Here is a 25850-nt window from a genome sequence, read left to right on the forward strand (position 1 = left end):
GACTGCAGAGCTCTCTCCTCTGCCCCTGGAACAGGACTCTGGGGTTCTGACCACATTCAGATCCTGATCGCAGTCTAGGCCCCCCCATAGAACAGCAGGGTCCCCCCCCACCTCAGCCCAATGGCAGAGGGGGGCGCTTATGGTCATTTACAGACCAGGAGGGAGGACAGAGCCTCACACACTGAGACCCTTGTGGGAGTGTCCCAAAAGCTTAGGAAGCAACCCCAAAACAGGCCCAGGCTGGGAAAATGAGCAAGCAGAGAAGTAAGAGGAACACCATTGAGAAATATTTTGCAAATGAGCCCAAGAAGGATCAAAATACTCAGTCTGAAGATGAAGAAGCACAAGCTCCTGCATCTAAAGACACCAAGAAAAACAGAAATTGGGCTTAGGCTATGACAGAGCTCAAAAAAGACTTTGAAAATCAAATGAGGGAGTTGGAAGAAAAACTGGGAAAAGAAAGGAGAGAGATGCAGGAAAAACATGAAAATGAAGTCAGCAGCTTAGTCAAGGAAATCCAAAAAAATGCTGAAGAAAATAGCATGCTAAAAACCATGACGGAACAAGACTCCCTATACAAATGAAATCATGGTTCAGTAAAACTCATCCATCCTAGACCCAGTCCCTTTCCACACTCTACCCTTCTGTGGTCCCACAAAGGACTACAATTCCTTGCCCTCAAAAAATTACTTATGTTCTGTTGGGGGGGATCAATATGGGCACAAGTAATTATTTATACACTTATATAAAGTAACTGGAAGAGAAGAGCACTAGCAATTAGAGAAGAAATGCCACTTAAGCATTTGAAAAAGTCCACAATTCTCCAAAGTAATTGTAAAAAGATAATCATCAAAAGTCTTTGCCAGTTCAGAATTTTATATATGTGTGTGTGTGTGTGTGTGTGTGTGTGTGTGTGTGTGTGTGTAGAGAGAGAGAGAGAGACAGACAGACAGACAAAATAAGCATTTATTAAATGCCTGCTATGTGCCCGACATTGTGCTAATTGTTAGGGATACTAAGATACTAAGAAAAGTAAAAGACATTCCCTGCTCTCAAGGACCTGAAAATGACTTGAAGTAATCCTGGAAAAGTAGGGTAGAACCTGATTACAGAAGGTTTTAAGGGTTGAGATTTAAACAGAGGTTTGCATTTTTTCCCACGGGTAAAGGACCACCTGATCTTCCTGAACAAGGGAGTAACACCAGTTTTGCTCCTTAGAAGTATTATCTTGGCATCTATGCAGACTTGAATTGGTGAGGGGATGTTGTATTAGACCCTGTAGGAGGTTCTGAATTCTATACAGACAAGCTTTGTGGCAGTATGTGGGGTAAGGAGAATAACTTATTTACTATATGGAAACATGACTTTTAAGAATTAATACTTAAGAGATGTCTGGCCAAGAGGGCGGAGAGAAGACAGGCACTGTGTTAAATGCTCCTGATTCCCCTCAAAAATAACATGAAAGAAACCTCTTAACAGAAATTCGATTGACCAAACCCAGAAAGAGAAGCTAGGAGAAGAACACCTACCAACAAGGTCTGTCTCAGGGGACCACAGGTGAACCTGAATTACACAGGACCTGGATGCATCAACATTAAGGGATCAAAGGACCTGGAATAAATAAGATATTCCGAAGAGCAAGGGAGCTTGGAATGTAGCCAGAAATCCACTATCCAGCAAAGCTGAGCCTTCTCTTCCAGGGGAAAAAAATGTACATTTAATGAAATAGGAGACTTCCAACATTTTCTTATGAAAAGACCAGAGCCTCTTACAGTCCTACTAGAAGACTTCTGTGGCTGACAAAAAGGACTAGAGGTCTGCTTCTGCTTTAATCAACCCAATCTTCTCCTCCATGCTGCAGCTCGCTGAGTTTTATTTCAATGTGGACCATGGCTACCTGGAGGGGCTGGTCCGAGGGCACAAAGCCTGCCTCCTTAACCAGCAAGACTACAATAACTTGGTGCAGTGTGAAACTCTAGAAGACTTGAAAGTTCACCTTCAGACTACAGATTATGGCAATTTTTTGAATGAAGAAACTACCCCACTCACAGTTTCTACCATTGACAATAAAATGAGGAAAAAATTATGTAGAGAATTCGAGCATTTTAGAAACAACTCCCTGGAACCACTCAGTACATTTTTCACCTATATGATGTGCAGCTATATGATTGATAATGTGATTCTGCTGATCAATGGTGTGCTACAAAAGAAATCTGTCAAGGAAATTTTTAAGAAGTGTCACCTCTTGGGAAGGTTTTTGGAAATGGAAGCTGTCAACATTGTAGAAACACCTTCAGATATATTCGAGGCTTTTCTGGTTGAAACACCTTTGGCTCCTTTCTTTCAAGACTGCATGTCAGAAAATATCCTTAATGAAGTAAATATTGAAATAATGCGTAATAAGCTCTACAAGTCATACCTTGAAGCTTTCTACAAATTCTGCAAAGAACATGGTGATATCACAGCAGAAGAAATGTGTCCTATTCTTGAGTTTGAGGCTGACAGACATGCTTTTATCATCACACATAATTCCTTTGGCACGGAATTGAGCAAAGAAGACCGAGAGGAACTGTACCCAACCTGTGGTAAACTGTATCCAGAAGGGTTGCACCTGCTGGCCCGAGCAGAAGATTATGAACAGATGAAGAATGTGGCTGACCACTATGCCAATTATAAACCCTTATTTGATGCTGTTGGAGATGGCCTTGAAGGAAAGTCATTGGAAGATGTATTTTACGAACACGAGGTAAAATTGAATGTACCGCAACAGGCAGTTCCACTATGGAGTGTTTTATGCTTACATAAAGCTGAAGGACCAAGAGATGAGAAATATTGTGTGGATTGCTGAATGTGTTTCACAAAGACATTGAACAAAAATTAATAATTATATTCCTATTTTATAATTCTCTGGGAGAAACAAGGTTAGAAAATCAACAAAAACAAATGTATCTCTTGTGAAAAATGATGAAGAATATTTTGCTATAGCTATCTGCTACATAAAAATAAACAAAACTTCCTTTTACAAAAAAAAAAAAAGACCAGAGCTAAATAGAAAATTTGGACATCAAACAGGAGGCTCAAGAGACAATGAAAACATTAAAAAAAAAAGGTAAAGAAAAAAACTCCTATCCAATAAGATGAAACTGGCTATATCCCCACCTGGGAGAAAGATTCTCATAACTCTTGAGAATTTTAACTCTATTTGAGAGAATATACTTAGCCAGAAGTGATGGTCACTCATGACTTATCCTTGAGATTGAAATCGAATAAGATGAAACTGGCTATATCCCTACCTGGGAGAAAGACTCTAATAACTCTCAGTAACTATAATTCTACTAGAGAGAATATACTTAGCCAGAACTGATAGACACTCATGACTTTTCTGTGACTCAGATAGAATGATTTAAAAACAATACCTCCTTAAAAAGAAGGACAATAAAGAGACTGGAAGATGGAGGAGACCGAATGGAATAAATCTCATTACATTAATAGGTACAAAAATCCTACTATAATAGAGTAGAAGAAGGGAGTAGCTGAGAACCACCTGAAATTTCATCTCATCAGACTTGGATTAAAATTAACTTATACATACTCAGTTAAGAAACTTATCTTTCAAGTATTAAAAGGGGAAAAGGGAAGGGGGAGAAAAAGGGGAACTAAGAGAAGAAGGTGAACAGAGAAAGGGGAGGGGTTGATATAGGAGGTCAAACAATGAAGTAGTGGTATTCAGGAACAAAATACTGAATATGTATAAAGGGAAAAAAGGGGAAAATACAAACAGAGGGAAGACAGCATGGAGGGCAATAAAGAGTAATTATAAACTTGAATATGAATGCCATGAACTCTCCCTTAAAATGCAAGTGAATAGCAGAGTGGATTAAAAACCAGAATCCTACAATAGGCTGCTTACAAGAAACTTATTTGAAGCAGAAAGATACATATAAAGTAAAGGTAAAAGGCTGGAGCAAAATGTATTTTTGCTTCAGCAGAAGTGAAAGGAGCAGGGGTAGCAATCCTTATCTCAGACAAAGCAGCTGTAAAAATAGATAGCATTAAAGAGATAAGGAAGGAAACTATATCCTCCTAAAAAGTACCATAAACAATAAATTGATTTCAATACCGAATATGTATGCACCCAATGATATAGCATCCAAATTCTTAGAGAGAAGTTGAAAGAACTACAGGAAGACAAAGACAACAAAATCCTATTAGTGGGAGACCTCAACTTCCCACTCTCAGATTAATATAAATTAATATAAATCTAAGAAGGAAGTTAAGGAAGTAAATAGATTGTTAGAAAACTTAGATACAATAGACTTATGGAGGAAACTGAATGGGGATAGAAAGGAATAAACTTTTTTTTTCTGCAGTACATGGCACTTGCACAAAAAATTGACCATGTACTAGGGCATAAAAACCTAATGATCAATTGCAGAAAGGCAGAAATAGTGAATACATCTTTTTCAGATCATAATGCAATAAAAATCATAAGGAATATTGGATTGGGGAGATACAGACCCAGAAATAATTGGAAACTAAATAACCTCATTTTAAAGAATGAGTGGCTCAAGCAACAAATTATACAAAGAATGAATTATGTCATCCTAGATAATGACAATAATGAAACAAAATGTGAAAACTTAATGGGATACACTCAAGGTGGCTGTCAGGTGATATATCTTTCAATGTTTACATGAATAAATTAGAGAAAGGAAATCAATGAAATAAATATGCCATCAAGTAAGAAAACAATTGAACTAATAGATAAAATAAATAAATAAATCCAAGAATTGGTTTTACGAAAAAACTAATAAAATGATAAAACTCTGGTCAACTTCATTTGAAAAATTAAAGAAGAAAGCTAAATTTCTAGAATCATAAATGAAAAAAGGTGAACTCACCACCAATGAGAAGGAAACTAAAGTAATAAATTGAAAATATTTTGCCCAACTCTATGCCAATAAATTTGAAAATCCAAAGGAAATGGATGAATATTTACAAAAATATAAGTTGCCCAGATTAAATGAAGAGGAAATTAAAAACCTAAACCCTATCTCAGAAAAAGAAATTCAACAAGCCATTATTGAACTCCCTAAGAGTTTTTCAAATGAAGTTGACCAGAGTTTTATCATTTTATTAGTTTTTTCATAAAACCAATTCTTGGATTTATTTATTTATTTATTTTATTTATTAGTTCAATTGTTTTCTTACTTGATGGCATATTTATTTCATTGATTTCCTTTCTCTAATTTATTCATGTATACATTGAAAGATATATCACCTGACAGCCAACTTGAGTGTATCCCAGGGCCAGATGGATTCACAAGTGAATTCTATCAAACATTTAAGGAACAATTGATTCCAATTCTATATAAACTCTTTGTAAAAAATAGGTGAAGATTGAACTCTGCCTAACTATTTCTATGACACCAATATCTAAATCAGAAAGAGTTAAAACAGAGGGAAAAAATTACAGACCTATCTCCCTGATGAATATAGATGCCAAAATCTTAAATAAAATCTTAGCAAAATGATTACAAGTTATCACTAGGATAATACACTATGACCAAGTAGAATTCATTCCATGGATGCAGAGTTTGGTTCAATATTAGGAAAACTGTCAGTATAATTAATTATATCAATAACAAACCTATCAGAAATCATATGATTATATCAGTAGATGCTGTAAAACCTTTTGACAAAACACAACACCCATTCCTACTAAAAACAATAGAGAGTGTAGGAATAAATGAATTGTTCCTTAGAATAATAAGCAGTATCTATCTGAAACAGCAAGTATTATATGCAATGGGGATAGGCTAGAGGCATTCCCAATAAAATCAGGGGTGAAACAAGGATGCTCATTATCACCACTACTATTCAATATTCTATTAGAACTGTCAGCTTCAGCAATAAGAGAAGGAAAAGAAACTGAAGAAATTAGAATTGAGAAAGAAGAGACAAAACTCTCACTCTTTGCAGATAACATTATGGTACACCTAGAGAATCTCTAAAAAACTACTAGAAAGAATTAGCAACTTTAGCAAGGTTGCAGAATATAAAATAAACCCTCATTAATCTTCAACATTTCTATATATGATTAGCAAGATGCAGCAGAAAGAGCTAGAAAGAGAAATCCCATTTAAAGTAACCTCAGATAATATAAAATACCTGGGAGTCTACCTGCCAAGGCAGACTCAAAAACTCTTTGAAAACAATTACAAAACAATTCTCACACAAATAAAATCAGATTTAAAAAACTGGACAAATATCAACTGCACATAGATAGATTGAGCTAATAAAATGACAATTCTACCAAAATTAGACTATTTGTTTAGTGCCCTACCAATTAAAATTCCCCAAAATTACTTTAATGAGTTAGAAAAAATTGTAAGTAAATTCATAAGAAAAAAAGTCAAGAATTTCCAGGGATTTAATGAAAAAAAATGAAGGAGGCTTAATATTACCAGATCTAAAATTATATTATAAAGCATCAGTCATCAAAACTGTCTGGGACTGGCTAAGAAATAGAGTGGTGGAATAGACTAGGTGCAATAGCAGGAAATGATTATAGTAATCTGCTATTTGATAAACCCAAAGAATCCAGATTTGAGGATAAAAACACTGTCTTCAATAAAAGCTATTGGGAAAGTTAGAAGTTAGTATGGAAGAAAATTGGGTTAGACCAAGACCTCACACCCTATACCAAGATAAGATCAAAATGGATGTAGGATTTAGACATGAAAAACAATTTTATAGGCAAACTAGAAGATCAAGGAGTAGTATACCTGTGGAAAGAGAAGCAGTTTATGACCAAGGAAGAAATGGAGAACATCATTAAAAACAAACTAGATAATTCTGATTATATTAAATTAAAAAGCTTTTGCACAGACAAAAACCACTGTAACCAAGATCAAAAGAAACATAGTAAACTGAGAAACAATTTTTACAACTAGCATTTCTAACAAAGGACTTATTTCTGGGTTTTTTTGTTTTTTGTTTTTTAGGTTTTTGCAAGACAAATGGGGTTACGTGGCTTGCCCAAGGCCACACAGCTAGTATTAAACATCTGAGGCCAGATTTGAACTCAAGTACTACTGAGTCCAGGGCCGGTGCTCTATCCATTGCACCACCTAGCTGCCCCACCAAAGGACTTATTTCTAAAATATAGAGAACTGAGTCAAATTTATTAAAAAAAAAATCCATTCCCCAATTGACAAATGGTCACAGGATATGCAATGGCAATTTATAGATGAGGAAATCAAAATGATCTATAGTCATATGAAAAATTGCTTTAAATCATTACTTATTAGAAAAATGCAAATTAAAGCATATCTGAGGTATCACCTCTCAGACTGGCCAATATGACCAGAAAGGATAATGATCAATGTTGGAAGGGATGTGGGAAATCTGGGACACTAATACATTGTTGGTGGAGCTGTGAACTCATCCAGTCTTTCTGGAGAGCAATCTGGAATTACGCCCAAAGGGCATCAAAAATGTACATACTGCTTGATCCAGCAATACCATTACTGGGTCTGTAACCTGAAGAGATTATGAAAAAGGGTAAAAACATCACTTGTACTAAAATACTCAGAGCAGCCCTGTTTGTGGTGGAAAAGAATCAGAAATTGAGTTAATGTCCATCAATTAGGGAATGGCTTAATAAACTGTGGTATATGTATGTCATGGAACACTACTGTTCTATTAGAAATCAGGAGGGATGGGAATTCAGGGAAGCCTGGAAGAATTTGCATGAACTGATGCTGAGCAAGATGAGCAGAACCAGCAAAACATTGTATACCCTAACAGCAACATGGGGGTAATGATCAACCTTGATGGACTTGCTCATTCCATCAGTAAAACAATCAGGGACAATATTGGGCTGTCTACGATGGAGAATACATTGCATCCAGAGAAAGAACTGTGGAGTTTGAACAAAGACCAAAGACTACTGCTTTCAATTTTGAAAAAAAAAAACCTGTTATCTTATTATGTAATTTTGCTTATCTCTTATACTTTATTTTTCTTCCTTAAGGATATGATTTCCCTCTCATCACATTCAATTTAGATCAGTGTATATCATGGAAACAATGTAAAGACTAACAGACTACCTTCTGTGGAGGGTGGGGAAAGAGAAGCAAGAATAGAGGAAAAATTAAAAACCCAAAATAAATACAATCTTTCTTTAAAAAAAAGAATACTTAATGAGATATGAATGTACAGAGTAAAGGATGTTTAATGAAAATTATAAAATCCTATCAATTGCACAGAAGAAAGAAAAGAACTGTGAATAATCATACTATATCTAACTTTTTCTGCGGGTGACATGTGTAAGCATTTCAATCAGGCCAGTTTTTAGTGATTGAATTGATACTGTCATAATGAATATTAAAATATTTGCCTCAAAAATAACTATCCTGCCTTATTTCTGGGGGTCAATTTTTATCATCCGTAAAATAATGGTATTAGATTAGATAATGTTAGGGATTTAAAATTCTATTCTGTTAGTGAAATAGTGTTCCCAACAATAAAAAACACTAGGAAATACATAGTACACTAGGGCAACAATCTTTTGGAGGTAAATAGACTGCTTAAATTCTGAAATTTAATGGAAACCATGGTGAAGAAAGTTAAACCAATGGATTCTTTGCAAGTATTTTCCTAAAAAGTCTCTTCACTCTTTGTAAGGAAATAACCACTTATCTGTCACCACAGTTTTGAAAAACCAGCATTGCCTGGTTAAATTGGTTAGTTTGTAAAACTGTACATATTAAGTAGGATTAATCTTACAGAAAGTTTTCTTATGTGGCCTATTTTTTTTTCCAATCACAGACATTTACTCTTTTTCTCAACTATCTTCCTTTCCCCCACAGAGAAAATGAAAAATAAAGCTCATGTAACAAATAAATACATCAAGCAAAACAAATTCAAATATTAGCCATATCCAAAAAGATATGCCTCATCTTCAGTCTTGAATTCATGACTTCTCTGCTTATGAATCTTTGAATTTTTTTAGCTGATATCAGTTAAAGTTAAAATACTTGTAGCATGAATTAGATATGTCCCAAAATAATATGATGGAAAAATCTTAAAAATATTCTTTCAAAATTCTGTATACAAAGCTTTTATATCCTAGTCATGCATTCCTCTCATTTGTCTTTCATTTTGATTCTACAAAGACTACAGTGGATAATGAAAAGCTAGGAAAATAAAACTTGCTATTCAGCTATGAATCTATTAAATGGTGTTAGTAATTTAAAAAACTAAATAGATTTAGTGTAACTCACTAGTTTGTCTTTTTAGCTCTGCTGTGCTCTTATACTATGTAAAGTATAGATATTACTTGGCATGTAATATAATTTTTCAGGGAAACTTGTTCTGTTTTTTTTAAATTTTCTGTAATCTGATTTTATTATTTTATTACATTATATCAATATTCTATTATACATCATGATTTCTGATACAGCATTCAGTTTTTCACTATCTTGCCTTCTCTTGATAGGTTTCTTGATTTCTCACAAAGTTGTCTTTGAATCTAAATCACATGTAAGTTGTGCCAAATGACTGAAAAAACAACAAAAAGGGAGAAAGGAAGAATTCCTATAAGTTCCAGTGGGGAGAATGGCAGCAATAGAAAATATTTATATTTTCAGTATACTGATCTGTTCTGCCTTCTCTGTTCCCTCATTCTAGTTTCTCACCTTGAATTTCACATAGTTATATCAGCTACAAGGACAGAAACATATTATAATGATAGGATTATGTCAAACAGCCTTCAACTAATTACAACACTCATCTTTGTTATAAGCATATAAATAAAGATTTTTCCTTAGCGGGATTAAAAGAATCTAATTAAAGATTAACTTTTTTTTTAAAATGAAGAAAAAGAGGGGCAGCTAGGTGGTGCAGTGGATAAAGCACTGGCCCTGGAGTCAGGAGTACCTGGGTTCAAATCTAGTCTCAGACACTTAATAATTACCTAGCTATGTGACCTTGGGCAAGCCACTTAACCTCATTTGCCTTGCAAAAAAAAAAAATGAAGAAAAAGAGGGGCAGCTAGGTAGTGCAGTGTATCAATAGAGCACTGACCCTGGAGTCAGGAGTACCTGAGTTCAAATCCAGCCTCAGACACTTAATAATTACCTAGTTGTGTGGCCTCGGGCAAGCCACTTAACGCCATCTGCCTTGCTAAAAAAAACCCGAAAATAATTAAATAAAATAAAATGAAGAAAAAGAAAAATCTTTTTCTAATAAAATCAGAGCTAAAGAAAGGATTTTCATCATGTCTACTATTATTTAACAGTATTAGGAATGCTAACTGTAGCAGTAAGATAAGAAAACAAAATTGTGAGAATACTAGGCAAAGGGAAAACAAAATTAAAACAATCAAAACATATCAAGCCTCAGACACTTAATACTTACTAGCATGTGACTTTGAGCAAATCATTTAACCTCACTGCCTTGTCAAAAAACAAAACAAAATTCTAGAGCATAAATGCAAAAGGAATAAATATATACAAAGCTGGTAAATATAAGGCAGTTTGAATTATCTGTAAATAATTCGATGGTTTACTACTTAGAGAATGCAGAAATTTCAAGAAACAAATTAAAAGAGTAATAGCTTTAGTCTTTAGCAAAATACAAAGTAAATCCAGTCTATTGTTTTATTATTTTTTGGTTTATCAATTTAAGAAATATTAACAAAATGAATGCTTGGTCAAAGAAAACCTCCTTTGTTCAATGATTCATGAGTGCCTCAAATTATTTTTGTCACAGATACAAAGAGAAACAAATATATGTGAAACAAGGAATTACTAATATGTATTTTTAAAATTTCTGTCACTCATTTTTTGCATTACAATCAAAACCTTCTATTCTTTTTTGCTCATAACTTTCATTGTCAAAAAAAGAAAATGCTCTACTACAATAAACAAGTATCCAACAAGAAATTATTAAACATTGAACATGTCTAAAAATGTTATTTTCTTTTTTGTATATCAATCTTTTTTCATCACTTTTTTGTCAAGAGTTGGGAAGTGGGCAGCTAGGTGGCACAGTGGATAGAGCACCAGCCCTGGAGGAGTGCCTGAGTTCAGATCTGGCCTCAGATACTTGGTGATTGCCTAGCTGTGTGGCCTTGGGCAAGCCATTTAACCCCATTTGCCTTGCAAAAAAAAAAACACCCTAAAAAAAAAGTTGGGAAGCATACTTTATTAGTATTTTAGATTCATTAGTCATTGCACTGATCAGATTTCTTTATGATACTATCATTAAATATATTGTTTCTCCACTTGGTTTCTAATTGAGTCAACTAAGAAATAGAGGTCTTTTACTCTCTCTCTTTTTAAAAATACCTTTGAGTATACATCTGAAGTTGAATCGCTATGTCGTAACGTATGGATAGTTTAATAACTTTTTGGGTTTCCAAAATGATTTTCCAGGCTTTATATTACTAAGAGAACTTTTCTGTGCCTATACTTTTTAGAATCCCTAGTCTCTTTCAAGGTTTAGTTCAAGAGTTACCTTATATTTAAGGTCTTTTCTACTTCCACAGCTATGAATGCCTTCCACCCCATTATTATATATTCCTCATATATGTTCTGTTTACATATATATATATGTATATATCTATATCTATATATATTTATGTATGTATGTTGTCTCTAAAATTAGAATGAAAATTCCTTGATGGCAGTTGCTGTTTCACTCTGGTCTTTATATTCCCCCACCAGTATCTAGTTCAGTGAATGGCATACAGGTGCTCAATAAGTGAATCAACCTAAGTTTATTAAAATGGCAATACAAAGAGGAAAAATGTTTCATGCCCTCATGAAGCTTTTATTCTAATGTGGGTGATCACATATAGAAATTAGTACAAATAAAATAAAAGGTTGCTTTAGAGAGGAAGGTAATAGTAGCTAGAGGGGAAAGGTCTCCAGAAGGTTGTTCAGCTGAATTTTGAAGAGTCAGGAAAGAGAAAGAGATGGAAGTGAGGGGGTAAACATTCCAGATATCCAGGCAAATAGTGTAAAATCATGGATAAGGGAAATATAAAATGATGTTTGAGGGACAGTAAGTAGTAGGCCAGGACAGTTGAATTTGGAAGTGTTTGATTGGAAGTAATATGTTCAAAGATGGAAAAGACCAGGTTAAAAAATGATTTTTATGCCAGAAACGATTATATATTTGATCCTCGAGGTAAATAGGAGGGTCACTGAAGTTTGCTGAGCTGGAGAATCACATTTTCAGACCAATAATTTTAGCAACTATTTGGAGGATGGATAAAAATGGTGAGAGACTTTAGGCAGGAGTCCTTCTGTCTCTCCAAAAAGAAAACTATTACACTAGTCAAGGCAAGAGCTTATAAGGGCATAAACAAAAGTGGTATTTGTGTAGATGGAAATCATTGTATGCTTGAAAATTTGCTGAGAAATATATTACATTTACCTACTGACTGAATTTGTGAAGGAGAATTAGGAGTCAAAATGACAAAATGGTGACAGCCTTGATGAAAAGGAGAATGATGGTGATCCTGATTTAGTTATGTGTGTGAAGCAGCTTCCCTAACTTCTTTTCCCATACAATCTAATTGATCCCAGTTTTTCTGACAGTTTCCTGTTCTGGAAGCATTATAAAAGGTTAAAGCTGCATATAGTCAGTATTTTCATATCTGGAAGATGTCTGAGACCGTGTGAGTCAACATGATGACCAGCTAAGTTTCAAGGTGAAGATGAGGAGGATTACATATTGTTGTTGTGACAATAAGGTAAACCTCCTTTGTTCAATGACTGATTTTATCCCAAAATCAAACTTGAACTAAGAGAGTACTGGAGTTAGAATCTGAATTGGAAAGTTCCAGTGAGGAGTTGCTGATATGAGACTATAGTCACCCAACCAATAGAAATTGATGAGATCACCAAGTGAAGAGTGCAAAAAGCCTAAAGAGAATGACAGATGAAAATCTAGTAAAGTAAACTGAGAACAAACATGCAAGAGTAGTAAGAGGAGAATCAAGAGAAGAAAGAATAAACAAGAAGAGGTCAACTGTCATATGCTGTAGAGAATCAAGGCTAAGTAGGGAGACAAGACCATTAGATTTGGCAATAAAAAGATCATAGGTTGGATATGGTGGTGCAGGCCTGAAGTCTCTGCTGCAGGGAATGATGAGGCTAGTGGATTGACTAATTCTGGGAATTCTGAGTTATTGTAAAGTTGATTGGGTGACTATACTAATATAGTGAGCCCTCAGGAGAGGGAGCCATCAGGTTGCCTAAGAAAGAGTGACTAGACCTAGGTTGGAAAAACAGAACAGGTTAAGTCTTTTGGCTCATCCTTATTGAGACTGATCTCTTGAGTGGCTATACTTCCTGCTTGGGATGAGATTGAAAATCTTAAAAAAAAATTAGAAAGACAAAGAGAGGGGGAGGGAGGAGGGAGGGGGGAGGGAGAGAGAGGGAGAGAGAGAGAGAGAGAGAGAGAGAGAGAGAGAGAGAGAGAGAGAGAGAAACTGATCATAGGTAACTTTGGAGAGAATAGTTTCAGTTTAATGGATTAAGTTCAGTGATGATTTTTGAAAGATGGGGAAGAGATTTGGGCATATCTGTAAACAGCAGAGAAGAAATATCAGGGAGAGATTGAAGATTAGAGAGACAATGGGGATAATGGTGGAGGAAATATAATGGAAAGACAGGAGAGGATGGAATTAAGGATAAATAGAGAAGCTGACTTTTGGCAAGTAGAAGGACTACCTCATCTTCAGAGACTTAAATGAAGGAGAAAGAAGGGAATGATGCCAAAGGTATATGACAGAAGGGGGGGGGAGGTAGGATTCTTGGGGCAGCTAGGTGGAACAGTAGGATAGAGCACTGGCCCTGGAGTCAGGAGGACCTGAGTTCAAAACCGACCTCAGACAGTCAATAATTGTCTACCTGTGTGACCTTTTTGGCAAGTCATTTAACCCAATTGCCTTAAATAAGTAAATTTTTTTTTAAAAGGTAGAATTCTTAATGAATAACCTCAAATTTTTGGTGAAGAATGGAAGGTGAGCAGATGAGATAGTGTGGGAATAGAGAATATCTGGAGTAGCTATTGTACTGATTAGGGTAAGAAATTAATTAGAGGCTTACTAAGGACTACTTTGTCATAATGAGGTACTAGTTGAGACTGGCTAGCATGAATTTATAGTGTACTCAGCATGATTTTATTATTTCTTTTAGTTCTATTTGGCAGGATATAAGGAGGAACAAGGATGTGTTTAGTGAGAGTAATACAAGTTTAGTGTTTGGCATTCCCTCAACCTCTCAGGTTAAGAGAATTGCTGACAAAGGCACTTGATTAAAAGTTCAAGGTAGATCCTCTAAGTCTTGGCACTGCCTTCATTTAAACAATCTGTATTACAGCTGTGTACTAGGTAGAGATATGCAGTCGGTAGTGTTTTCCTGATTAGGCAGTTTCTGTGTGGGGTAGCCAGGTGGTGCTGTAGATAGAGCACCAACTCTGGAGTCAGGTGCCAGGTTCAAATCTGACCTCAGACACTTAATAACTACCTAGTTGTGTAACCTTCGGCAAGTCACTTAACCCTATTGCCTTGCAAAAACTAAAAACTAAAAAAAAGAGAGAGAAACTTCTGTGTCTTCCTGTGTGATCTGGGATAAGTCTAGAAGTATTGTTGCATTCAGGCTAACTGTAAGCCTGGCAAGAAGGTGGGAAATGGTGTATCTCATTTCAGACTATATACTTCTAGAGACCCCAAACATAGAAGGTAAGAGATATTATGTCCTAACTCGTATCAAATTGTCTACAAATAAGGTTTAGCTGTGTTGTACACTTTGGGTAGGAAGTGGCAATATTCAGAAACTGGCAAGAAGCTAAGAGCTGGAACATACTGTGTCCCTACATAACTAGAGCTAACAACTGAGTATTATCTGGCCAGTGTAGGAAGGAGGAGAGAGGTGCTAATAAAATCTATCACTCAGATAAGTAAGATTTAGAAATAACTACATAGCATATATACATGTTTGATAATGCCTTATTCAAAATCAAAACTCATGGGAAAAACAGAAAGCAGTCTTCCAAGCAATACCTTATGTCCTATATCACAATAAATTTCAAAAGTATAAAAGATGTAAACTTAGTCACACCAAAAAAATAAGAGACTAGAGGTTGTATCCACAGGAAAAATTCATAAGTAGATTATGGGCAGAGGAGAACTAAAAAAATTGAACACTGGTTAAAAAAATTAAAAGCTTTCACAGGAATGAAATTAGTCCTGCTAAAATCAGAATACCTATGGGGGGGGTGGAATTGAAGTATAACTTTCTGCTGTTTTTGGTGATATGGCTAAATATATTTATTTGCAGGATTTCACATGTATAATTGATAGTTTTCTTATCTTCTCAGTGGGGGTGGGGAGGGAAGGGAGAGAATCTGGAACTCAAAATTTAAAAAGGAAAATATTTAAAATATATAACAAATTTTATTTTTTAAAAATATCAGTTACAGTCAGATGGAGAGATGATTAGTGAAAAAAATCTGTAAAGGTTATTTGTAAATAACTTTGGAGATGTATTTGAAAAGGTAATGAATGGGAGCACTGTCACATACAAAAGCAATTATGATTCATAATGCAATAAACTGACCCCCGAAGTGACATTTATGATTGTTGTATGGAATCTTTTTTTTTTTTTTTTTTTTAGAATTTTGCAAGGCAAATGGGGTTAAGTGGTTTACCCAAGGCCACAAAGCTTGGTAATTATCAAGTAAGTGTCTGAGACCGGATTTGAACCCAGGTACTCCTGACTCGAGGGCAGGTGCTTTATCCACTGTGCCACCTAGCCGCCCCTGTTGTGTGGAATCTTAAATATCAGTGAATCTTCCTTTTAAGACATTCTGGTAGTATGATTAACAGAAACTAAATTTTGATTATTTTAAAATGAAAATATCAGTCCGAGTCATCTAATATGGAATTAATTAGTTGGGTAATGGAAACTATTAACACATAGATGTACATGAAAAACAAAAGTATTGATATTTGTCAAGGTGCACTGCTTCTTTAGAGCTTTGTTTCTGCTTTATTGTCTTTATTGCACCTTAAAGTATTTAAAACCACAAATACTCACTGGCACCAATTTATTTTCCCAGATTGATTTCCATCTTCTTGCCTTGGCAAAGGTTGTCCCCAAGCCTGGAATGGACTTCTTCCCTACCTCAATGTCTTTGAATACCTAGCTTCATTTAAGGTTTATTTTAAACACTACTTTCTACAATGTGGCCTTGACCATCCAAGCTTTCAGTGGTGTGACCTAACCCAAAATTACTTTGATCTTATTGTGTGTGTGTGTGTGTGTGTGTGTGTGTGTGTGTGTATGTATAATATATATAGATATAGATATAGAGAGATATAGATATAGTATATAGATATGTGGTGTCCCCTCTTCTATCAACAGTATGCAAACCAGGGGCGGCTAGGTGGCACAGTGGATAAAGCACCTGCCCTGGATTCAGGAGTACCTGGGTTCAAATCCGGCCTCAGACACTTAATAATTACCTAGCTGTGTGGCCCTGGGCAAGCCACTTAACCCCATTTGCCTTGCAAAAACCTAAAAAAAAAAAAAATGGAAAAAATAGCATTAAAACCCTGACAGTTTTTCTTTGCATCTTCAACACCCCATGTCTTGCATGTAATTACTTGTGAGATGCTAGCTGAATTAATGTATAGATTTAGGCATCTTTTATTGACTCAACTTTTCTGTTAAGTTTTTTCTTTTTGCTTTGAGTTTTGGTTATGGTTTTATATCAATAGTTTAATTAATAAGAGATTATCTAGGAAATATTTTAAATATATAATGTTACTTCCAAAAGCATCCTTTTCTGACAAGAAAATGAGATTATGGAATAAAGCATCAGGATTCCAATATTTCATTTTCTTGCTCTAGTCTATGGAATGTATAATGTCCCCATTTTAGTTCTGCTGGAGGGTTTTTTTGTTTGTTTGTTTAGTTTTTGTAAGGCAAATGGGGTTAAGTGGCTTGCCCAGGGCCACACAGCTAGGTAATTATTAAGTGTCTGAGGCCGGATTTGAACTCAAGTACTCCTGATTCCAGGGCCAGTACCCTATCCACTGTGCCACCTAGCCGCCCCTGCTGGAGGGTTTTTTAAACAAACAGGTAATCTATTGTAACTCAAATGGTAATTTTATTTTTTTTAATTGTTTTTTTTTTTTGGCAAGGCAGTGGGGTTAAGTGGCTTTCCCAAGACCACACAGCTAGGTAATTATTAAGTATCTGAGGCTGGATTTGAACTCAGTTCCTCCTGACTCCAGGGTCAGTGCTCTATTCACTACACCTCCTAGCTGCCCTTCAAATAGTAATTTTAATAAGAGATTAGATTTTAAAATGTCACTGTCAGAAAAACAGCAAAGATAAAACAAATCACCTTATCTTGGAGGAAAGAAAAATAAAAGGTATTCTAATGCCTTCATTTTATTATATAAACATATGCCATATGCCAAATATATAGATAATCTATATACACACATATTTAAAAATATATAAACATAGACATGAGTCCAAAGAACAATCTCTTATAACCCTGTTGCAAAAATGGTAAAACTTATTTCTAACTCATATCATAATTACATTTTGTCACAGTCAATGTTGTCCCTGCCAATTGCCAGTTAAAATAAAATTCTGAGTTCCTCCAACTATTTATATAAATGCATCATAATGCTGTGGCAGTCTCTAAGTATATGCCTCTGATAACAGCTAACTTTATATAGCTGTTTGATGTTAGCAAAGAACTTTACAGATATCATATCATTTGATGCTCACAACAACCCTAAGAAGTAGGTGCTATTATCTCCTTTCTTATAAATAAGGAAACTAATGCACAAAGTGATTAAGTGATTTTTCCAGTCACAATACTAATAACTGCCTGAGGATGTGAACTCCATTGTTACTAACTCCAAGACCAGGATTCTATCCATTATGCCAATGAGCTGACTCAAATGGAGCCAAAGGAAGAGAATCAAATTAATGCTCTGACACCAATTGTTCAGTATTTTTCTGTAATTAATAAAGACATGCTATAGTTGGAAAGAAATGAGAAGTGTCTTAATGTCAGAGAGGTTAATGAATCATTTTTTTTATAAAATGTCAGGCTTGCTCAAAATTGTTGCTGTTCAGTTATGTTTGACTCTTCATGAATCACTTTGGAGCTTTCTTCACAAAGATACTCAAGTGGTTTGCCATTTCCTTCTCCAGTTCATTTACAGATGAGGAAACTGAGGCAAACACAGTTAAGTGACTTGCCCAGTAAGTGTCTGAACTCAGGTCCTCCTGATTCTAGGCGCCATGTTCTATCCACTGTGCTACCTAGTTGCCTGACCAAAATTACAAGAAAATCATTATAATTACAATTATACTAGTGAGGTATGTTTTACCATTTGGTTTAAACCCTGTCACTAACTAGAATTGTGACCCTGGGAACAACATAACCTCTAGTAAAATGAGTTACTTCAACTTTAAAAAAGGATGGGAAAGGAAAAGAGAGAGGAAAAACTTGGAAAAATTATGTAATTAAGTCACAAACTTTATTTTTTTATTTTTCTTTGTGTTATCATGAAACTTGTAAATGGACTTCTGTTTTTCAGTAGCCGAAGATCATTAACAACTCGTATACAGGTATAGATACACCTGTTCTTTGTATTGACAATTCCACTATGTTTGATATCAGTATGTTTTATATCAGAGGTATCTAACCTTACTAATTGAAACAATAGAAAATATAATTTGATTTAGTGGGAGCTCTGTAGTAGCATTTACTAAAGCATTTAGTAAACCCACAGGGGGTCACATAAAATCACACTGCAAGCCACATGTGGCTGCATTTTGGGCAGCCCTGTTTTATATAAATAATTTGTGAGCAAAGTTTTTAATGTAGTAATAGGTTAAACATCAGTAAATACTATATTTCATAGGAATTTTTTTTATGTTGACAGATGAGAGTCTCAAATTCCAAAATCATTACCTTACCAATTTTAATAATTAGAGTCTGGTTTTCCTGAAGCAGATGATAAGTAACTTTAATAACCTATTTTGCCCTTCTTTTGTGCTTTTCTTTTGTTTACAGAAAAGTACTGAAGAGGATTATTTCTTCAGTAACATCTGCCAACATTCCTGCATGCAGGTCACTGATTTTCTTCCACCCTTACATAGATGATTATTACTATTTTGGCTTTGTGAGCATTTTCTTTGATTTTTTAGCACTCTCTTTCCCAACGCCTTCCTAGACTCATTCTTCTACTATAGAAATTTATTTTTAAACTACCACTTCTTTGAGAGAATTCATAGATTAGGAAATGAAGACAGAACAGCATATGCACTCATGATTTACAAGTGCAGATAGGGTTGTTTTCTTTTTTGATAGCTATGTGGGATGACTTGTAATAGTCTCCAACCCTACTGAGCAGCCTAAGGATATGGCGTAAAATCTGTAATAGCAATAAATGGGAATTATTCTATTATAACGAATATCATTAGAACTAAAGGGAAAAATTTTTTTTTTCATAGCCTAGCACAGAAACAAGAACACTGAAACAAATTCTGTTCAAAAACTAATCTTATTGCCCTGAAAAAGGCTTCTTAGGAAGAATTTTAGCCAAGGCTTGAGGGAAGTCAGAAAATTCAGGGAAATGCATTAAATTTGGAAGATGAGGTAGTTTGAGTTAAAAAGAACAAAAGGTCAATGTTACTGGATTTCACCATGTATAAAAGGGGAAAAAAGTATAACATGTCTGGAAATATAAGAAGGTGTCCAGGTATGAAGGGCTAAAGGATTTTATATTTGATCTAGGAGGAAGAGGGCACTACTGGAGCTTGAATAAAGGAAGGGTGACATAGTCAGACCTGAGCTTTATGAAGATCAGTTTAGCAGCTAAGTGGAGGAGAAACTAATCAGGAGGCTATTGCATTGCTTCAGAAAGAGATGATAAAAGACTGCATTAGAGTGGCAGCTATTCAAAAGGAGAGAAGAAATGATATGGAAAAAAATGTATGAAGGTAGAAACAACAAGACTAAGCAGCAGACAGGATATATAGGATAACCTGAGGTTGCAAGCTATTTATGACTTGACTTCATATAAAAGGCCCTTCCACAACAGGAACATACTGAATTTGGGATGATTATAGATACAGTTCAAAATACTGAAAAAAAAAAAATTTCTGATGTGAGACTAGAGGTCAGAAGAGAACTCAAGAGCACAATAAGTAGATAACCTCCAGGAATTGATCATCAAACAGTTCAGTTTATCATCAAACAGTTCAGTTTATAACTAATTCCTGAGCTATTGTATCAGATTCCTGGGTAAAATATTTTTTAATTTTAAAAAATTAAGCAGATTTTCTCTAGTTTATTGATTTAAAGAGTTCTTAAAAATTAATTCAGGGGCGGCTAGGTGGCATAGTGGATAAAGCACTGGCCCTGGAGTCAGGAGTAACTGGGTTCAAATCTGTTCTCAGACACTTACTAATTACCTAGCTGTGTGGCCTTAGGCAAGCCACTTAACTCCATTTGCCTTGCAAAAACCTAAAAAAAAGTTAATTCAAACATTTATTGAGCACTTAACTTGCTCAATGTATAGAAAGTTGACTTAGGACAATGTATAGAAAGTTGACTTAGGACAGCTGAATAAAGGATGAATTAGAATGGGACAAGTCAAGTTAAGGAAATCCAACAGTATACTTCTGCAATAGTGTAAGCATGAATTGAGAAGGGTCTGTTATCAGGATGAATGTAGTGTCAGAGGAAAAAAGAGGAGGTACATGAAAGAGATGTTACAAAGATAAAATCAACAGACCTGACAGCAGGTTGTATGCAGGCAATGTGGTAAGAGTGAGGAATTGGAGATGACACCTAAGGCTGCCAGCCTGAAGAACTGGGAAGATGGTAGTACTCTCAGTAGTAATAGGGAGGTGAGGAAGGTTTGGAAAAAAAAGATAATGAGTTCAGCTTTGGATATGCTGGATTTAAGATGTTTAGGGGATTCAGTTTCAGAATCTGGAGGTAAGGAGAACTAGCTAAGTGGATCTGAAAATCATTTGCACAGAGATAATAAAACTATAAGAGCAGATAAGGCACCAAGTAAAACAGCATAGAAGGAAAAAAGAGCCTGGGACAGAGCTTTATGGGATGATCTAGATGAAGATTAGCAAAAAAAGACTAAGGAGAAGTAGTCAGATAGATAGAAGAACCAGGAGATAATAGTTTCCTGAAAATGTAGAGAGAAGAGAGTATCAAAAAGAGAATAATCAACAGTGTAAAAGACTGTAGAGAGATCAAGAAGGATGAATCTTGAAAAAAGGTCATCAATTTTGGCAATTAAGCAATCATTGATAACTTATAAGAGGGTAATTTTGATTGAATGATAAGATAGTAAGAGTAAAGTAAGTATAGGTATAGGCACAGATTCTAGATAACCTTCTCAAGGAGTTGAGCCAGAAAAGGCAAGAGAGATAGGTAGTGAAAATAGATCAAATGAAGGTTTTTTTCCAGGATGGAATTTATGGGAATGTAAACAGATTGAAGATAAGGACAACAGAGGAGTCAACCTGCTGGAAAAGGTAAGATGGAATGGAATCCCTTGTGCCATGGTAAGGAGAAGGGCCAAGGCAGTCTTCAGTTAAGACAGGTGAAAGAGGAGATAGTAGTAAAGATGAATGATCTCTCAGTGTATAGTCTCAATATTTTTTCTTTCAGTAAAATATGAAATGGTTCTCAATAAAGAAAGTTGGAGAAAGGAGAGGTACAGGAGACTTAAGAAGGGATGAAAAGACTTAGAAGAGTAGGCTATGATGAGCAGGATAATGGTTAATTAGGGGTGTATAAAAGGATTGTCTAGTTACAGTGAGGGCCAAGTCAAAATTATGTAACATAAATTTGTATTTGAATCAGTCAGAATAGTTTTGTGATTTTATTTCAACTTCATTCAACTGCATATAAATAGGCATAAAGACAGCAAAAAGCAAAGGCTGAAATTTGACAGGATAAGATCAGAAATAGGTCAGTTACACAATGGACTGAAGAAGAGAGTATAGAGTTGAACTAGTTCAACAAGAGGTTAACATGGATAAAGGAGTAAGGTGTAGCTAAATACAGAGGTGCCTGGGAAAGAATTGAGCTGCTGAGGTCATGGTGAAGTCAAATAATAAGCAAAACTCCAAACAAAAATAGCCAAAGAAAAGAGAAAAGGGGATAGAAGGGCCACCTTAAAAAAGAATAAGATTAATAAGTAATGGAAGAACATAATACTGTGTTGATTAAAAAAAAAGAAGGAAAAATTATAACTTGAAAAAATGTTAAAAACAGATGGAAGAAAATATAAACCTAACTCTCATAACTTTAAATGTAAATGGATTAAACAATACAATGAAATGAAAAAAGAGCAACAGACTGGATAAGAAAACAAAACCTACAATCTATTGTTTACAAGAAACATTTAAAAACAGAAGTTATAAATAAAATAAAATTGAACAGATGGAAAAACACTATGCATCATGTGAATTCAAAAAGCAAGAGTTGTGATCAGGTTATCTGACAAAGCAAAAACAAAGGATAAACAAGGAAACCACACATTATCCTGAAAGGAACCATAGACAAAAAAACAAAAATCAGCAATAAACTTACACACTTCAAATACTTCAGCATACAAATTCATAAAGGAAATTAGTCTATAAGTCTATATTAGCATGCACAGCACTATTAGTATAACATGAATAATGCACATTTTGATAGCATTGTCATTTTTATTATATTGGAAAAGGAAACAAAACCTACAGTCTGCTGTTTATTCCTCTCTGAGTTCAGGATAAGTCTGAAAGAAAGAAAAACTGGAAAACACGGAACTGAAAAAACTGCTAGAAAAATTAGAGTTAAAAGATTTATAGGGTCTCTATGTACTTCTCAATATCACATGAAACTTAAAGGAAAACTGCCATATACTAGGATAGAGATATTGCAAACAAATATAAAAAAAGCAGAAATAGTTAATTTATCCTTTAAAGACCATAATGCAATTTTTAAAAATGGGGTCAAGGACTATCAACAAAAAATACAAACACCATACTAATAAACAAATCCTAAATAATGGGTCAAAGAACAAATGATTGAAAAAACTAGTATCTATATAAAAGGAAATAATAATAATGAAATAATATCTCAAAATATTTGATTTATTGTTCAAGCAATCTTCAGGGGAAGATCATATCCTTATAAACAGAAAAAATCATATCCTCATTAACAAAACAGTAAAAGAAGACTACTGAAATGAATATACATTTTAAAAAACACTGAAGTCAGAAAATAAACAAGATAAACCAAAAGAAGGGATATTAAAAATTAGAGAAGCAAATTAAGCACAAAAAATATAAATAATAAATAAAATTTAAAAGCTAGTTCTTTAAAGAGATCAATGAAATTGTTAAATCCTCAGTCACTGGTCAAAGAATAGAAAATAATAGCAATAAAAGCAAATGAACAAGATGAAATCACAGCCACACTAGAAGAAATAAAAAGAGTACCCAGAATTAAGCATGCATAACTCTATTAACAAAACCAAGAACACACACAAAAAAGGAATATTCTTTTTTTTTTTGGTTTTTCCAAGGTAATGGGGTTCAGTGACTTACCCAAATTCACGTGGGTGCTCTATCCACTGTGACACCTAGCTGTCCCTAGAGGAATATTCTCAAAATTAGCCAACATAAGAGAAGACCAGATAGAAATTTTAAATAACATAATCTTAGAATAGGAAACAGATCTAACTATAAAGGAATTAGACCCAAAGGAGTGGGGAAGGGAGAGGGAACAGCTCCTGGACCTGATGGATTCACAGAAGAATTCCATCCATCTTTTAAAGAACACTTAGTACTTATACTTCAAAAATTCAGAAATAAATTACCCTACCAGAATCCTTTATGCGACAAATGTAGTCCTAATACCTAATCCAGGGAAAGATAAAAGAAAAGAAAACTAGGGCCAATATTATTACTAAATGTTGACTCGAATTTTAAACAAAATTCTCAAACACACCACAGAAATTTATCCAAGAAATCATTTATTAAGATCAAGTGGGACTTAGAACAGGGAAGAAAGGATGGCTTTAGGAAAACAATAAACATAATTAATCATGTTAAAAGTCAAAACATCTAAAACCACATGTTAATCTCAGTAGATGTAGAAAATACCTCTATCAAAGTACAGCAGGCTTTTATGCTAAAAATCCTATAAAATCTAGGCACAGAGAGATCATTTTTAAATGTAAAAATATCTAAAACCAAAGGACAAAATCATATGCAATGGGAATACACTACAATCTTTTCTAAGTAAGGATGTCTATTGTTCCCACTATTATTTGATAAAGTTTTGAAAATGCTAGCATAGTGATAAAAGAAGGCATAAATCTGGATAAAGATAAATAAAACAATTCCTATTTGCTAATAATGTGGTGGTTCATTTGGAAAAATCCTATAGAATTAGTCAAGATACTAGTCAAGACAATACCTTCAGAAAAGTTGCAGTTGACAAAATAAAGACCATTCCTCAAAATCAAGAGCATTCCAAATAATTACAAAATGCAAGAAGCAAATTTTCTATTCCAAATAAATACAAAATGCATAAAACATTTAGGGATCCAAAGTACACAACAGACTTGTACAGAGTCAATTAAAAGTAATTCTTAAAGAAATAAAGAACTTAACTATCTGGAGGAATATTCAGTGCTCATAATGATACCATGCCAATATAATAAAAATGATAATGCTATCAAAGTTATTGTTATTCGTGTTATACTACTAGAACTGTGCATGCTAATACTTTACAGAATTTAATGAAAGAATAACAAAATTCATTTGAAATAAAGCATAAAATAAAGATCTAGAATATTAAGGGAAATGATGAAAAGAAGGATGAAGGGTGAAAAACATTTCCAGGCCTAAAACTATATAATAATGAAGCAGTCACTTAAACCATTTAGGTATTAAAAAAAGGTAAAATATATAGAGAAATACAGGGAAAAACAGAAACTACAGAACTGAATGAAGTATTTGATAAACTAAAAAAAAGATAAATTACCTAGTGGGGGAAAACCTATGTTATTTGACTAAAAAATTTTTCCACAATACATTCTAAATAGATACAAAATTCTAATATTAAGGATTATACTATTTAAAAAAAGAAGAGAAATAGATTATATATCTCTCACAGATATGAGTGGAAGATGTATATTTTTATCCAACACAAGACAGAACCAATTATAAAATATAAAATAGATAACTTTCAGTACTTGAAATAGAAAAGCTTCACTTGGGTTAAGGAAATGCTTGATTGGGAAAAATCATCTGTATCAACTTTTTCTGATAAGAGCTTGGTATCTCAGATATATAAATAATTGATAAACATAAAACTTCTAACTGGTCAAAGGATATAAAGAAACAATTCTCAAAAGAATTATAAAGTGCTTATAACCACATGAAAAATATTCTAAATCACTAATTGAAAAATGCAAATCAAAACAATCCTGAGGCTTTAATTTATATTGTTGAGGGGGTTGTGGAATAATAAGCACACAAATTGATTGTAGGTAGAGCTCTAAAAAAATGTTATGATCATTTTGGAAAACAATAAGGAATTATGCAGATAAAGCGATTAAAATGTCCATACCTTATGAATCAAAGATTCTATTTTGGGGCTTATACCCCAAGGAAGACATCAATAGCAGTCCCCAGCTGCTCCATAATATTTACAGTAGTACCTTAAATGATAGCTAAGAATTGGAAACAAATAGATGCCCTTCA

General features: G+C 34.3%; 1 protein-coding gene and 1 pseudogene across 3 annotated transcripts in view; one reads left to right on the top strand and one right to left on the bottom strand.

The window, feature by feature from the left end:
• Positions 1 to 25850, bottom strand: part of FOXK2 (forkhead box K2) — a 154132-nt gene that overhangs the window by 74057 nt on the left and 54225 nt on the right. The window lies entirely within an intron of this gene.
• LOC141514406 (V-type proton ATPase subunit d 2 pseudogene) lies at positions 1772 to 3035 on the top strand (annotated as a pseudogene).

The sequence above is a fragment of the Macrotis lagotis genome, chromosome 2 (assembly GCF_037893015.1).
Source record: "Macrotis lagotis isolate mMagLag1 chromosome 2, bilby.v1.9.chrom.fasta, whole genome shotgun sequence".
Lineage (NCBI taxonomy): Eukaryota > Metazoa > Chordata > Mammalia > Peramelemorphia > Peramelidae > Macrotis > Macrotis lagotis.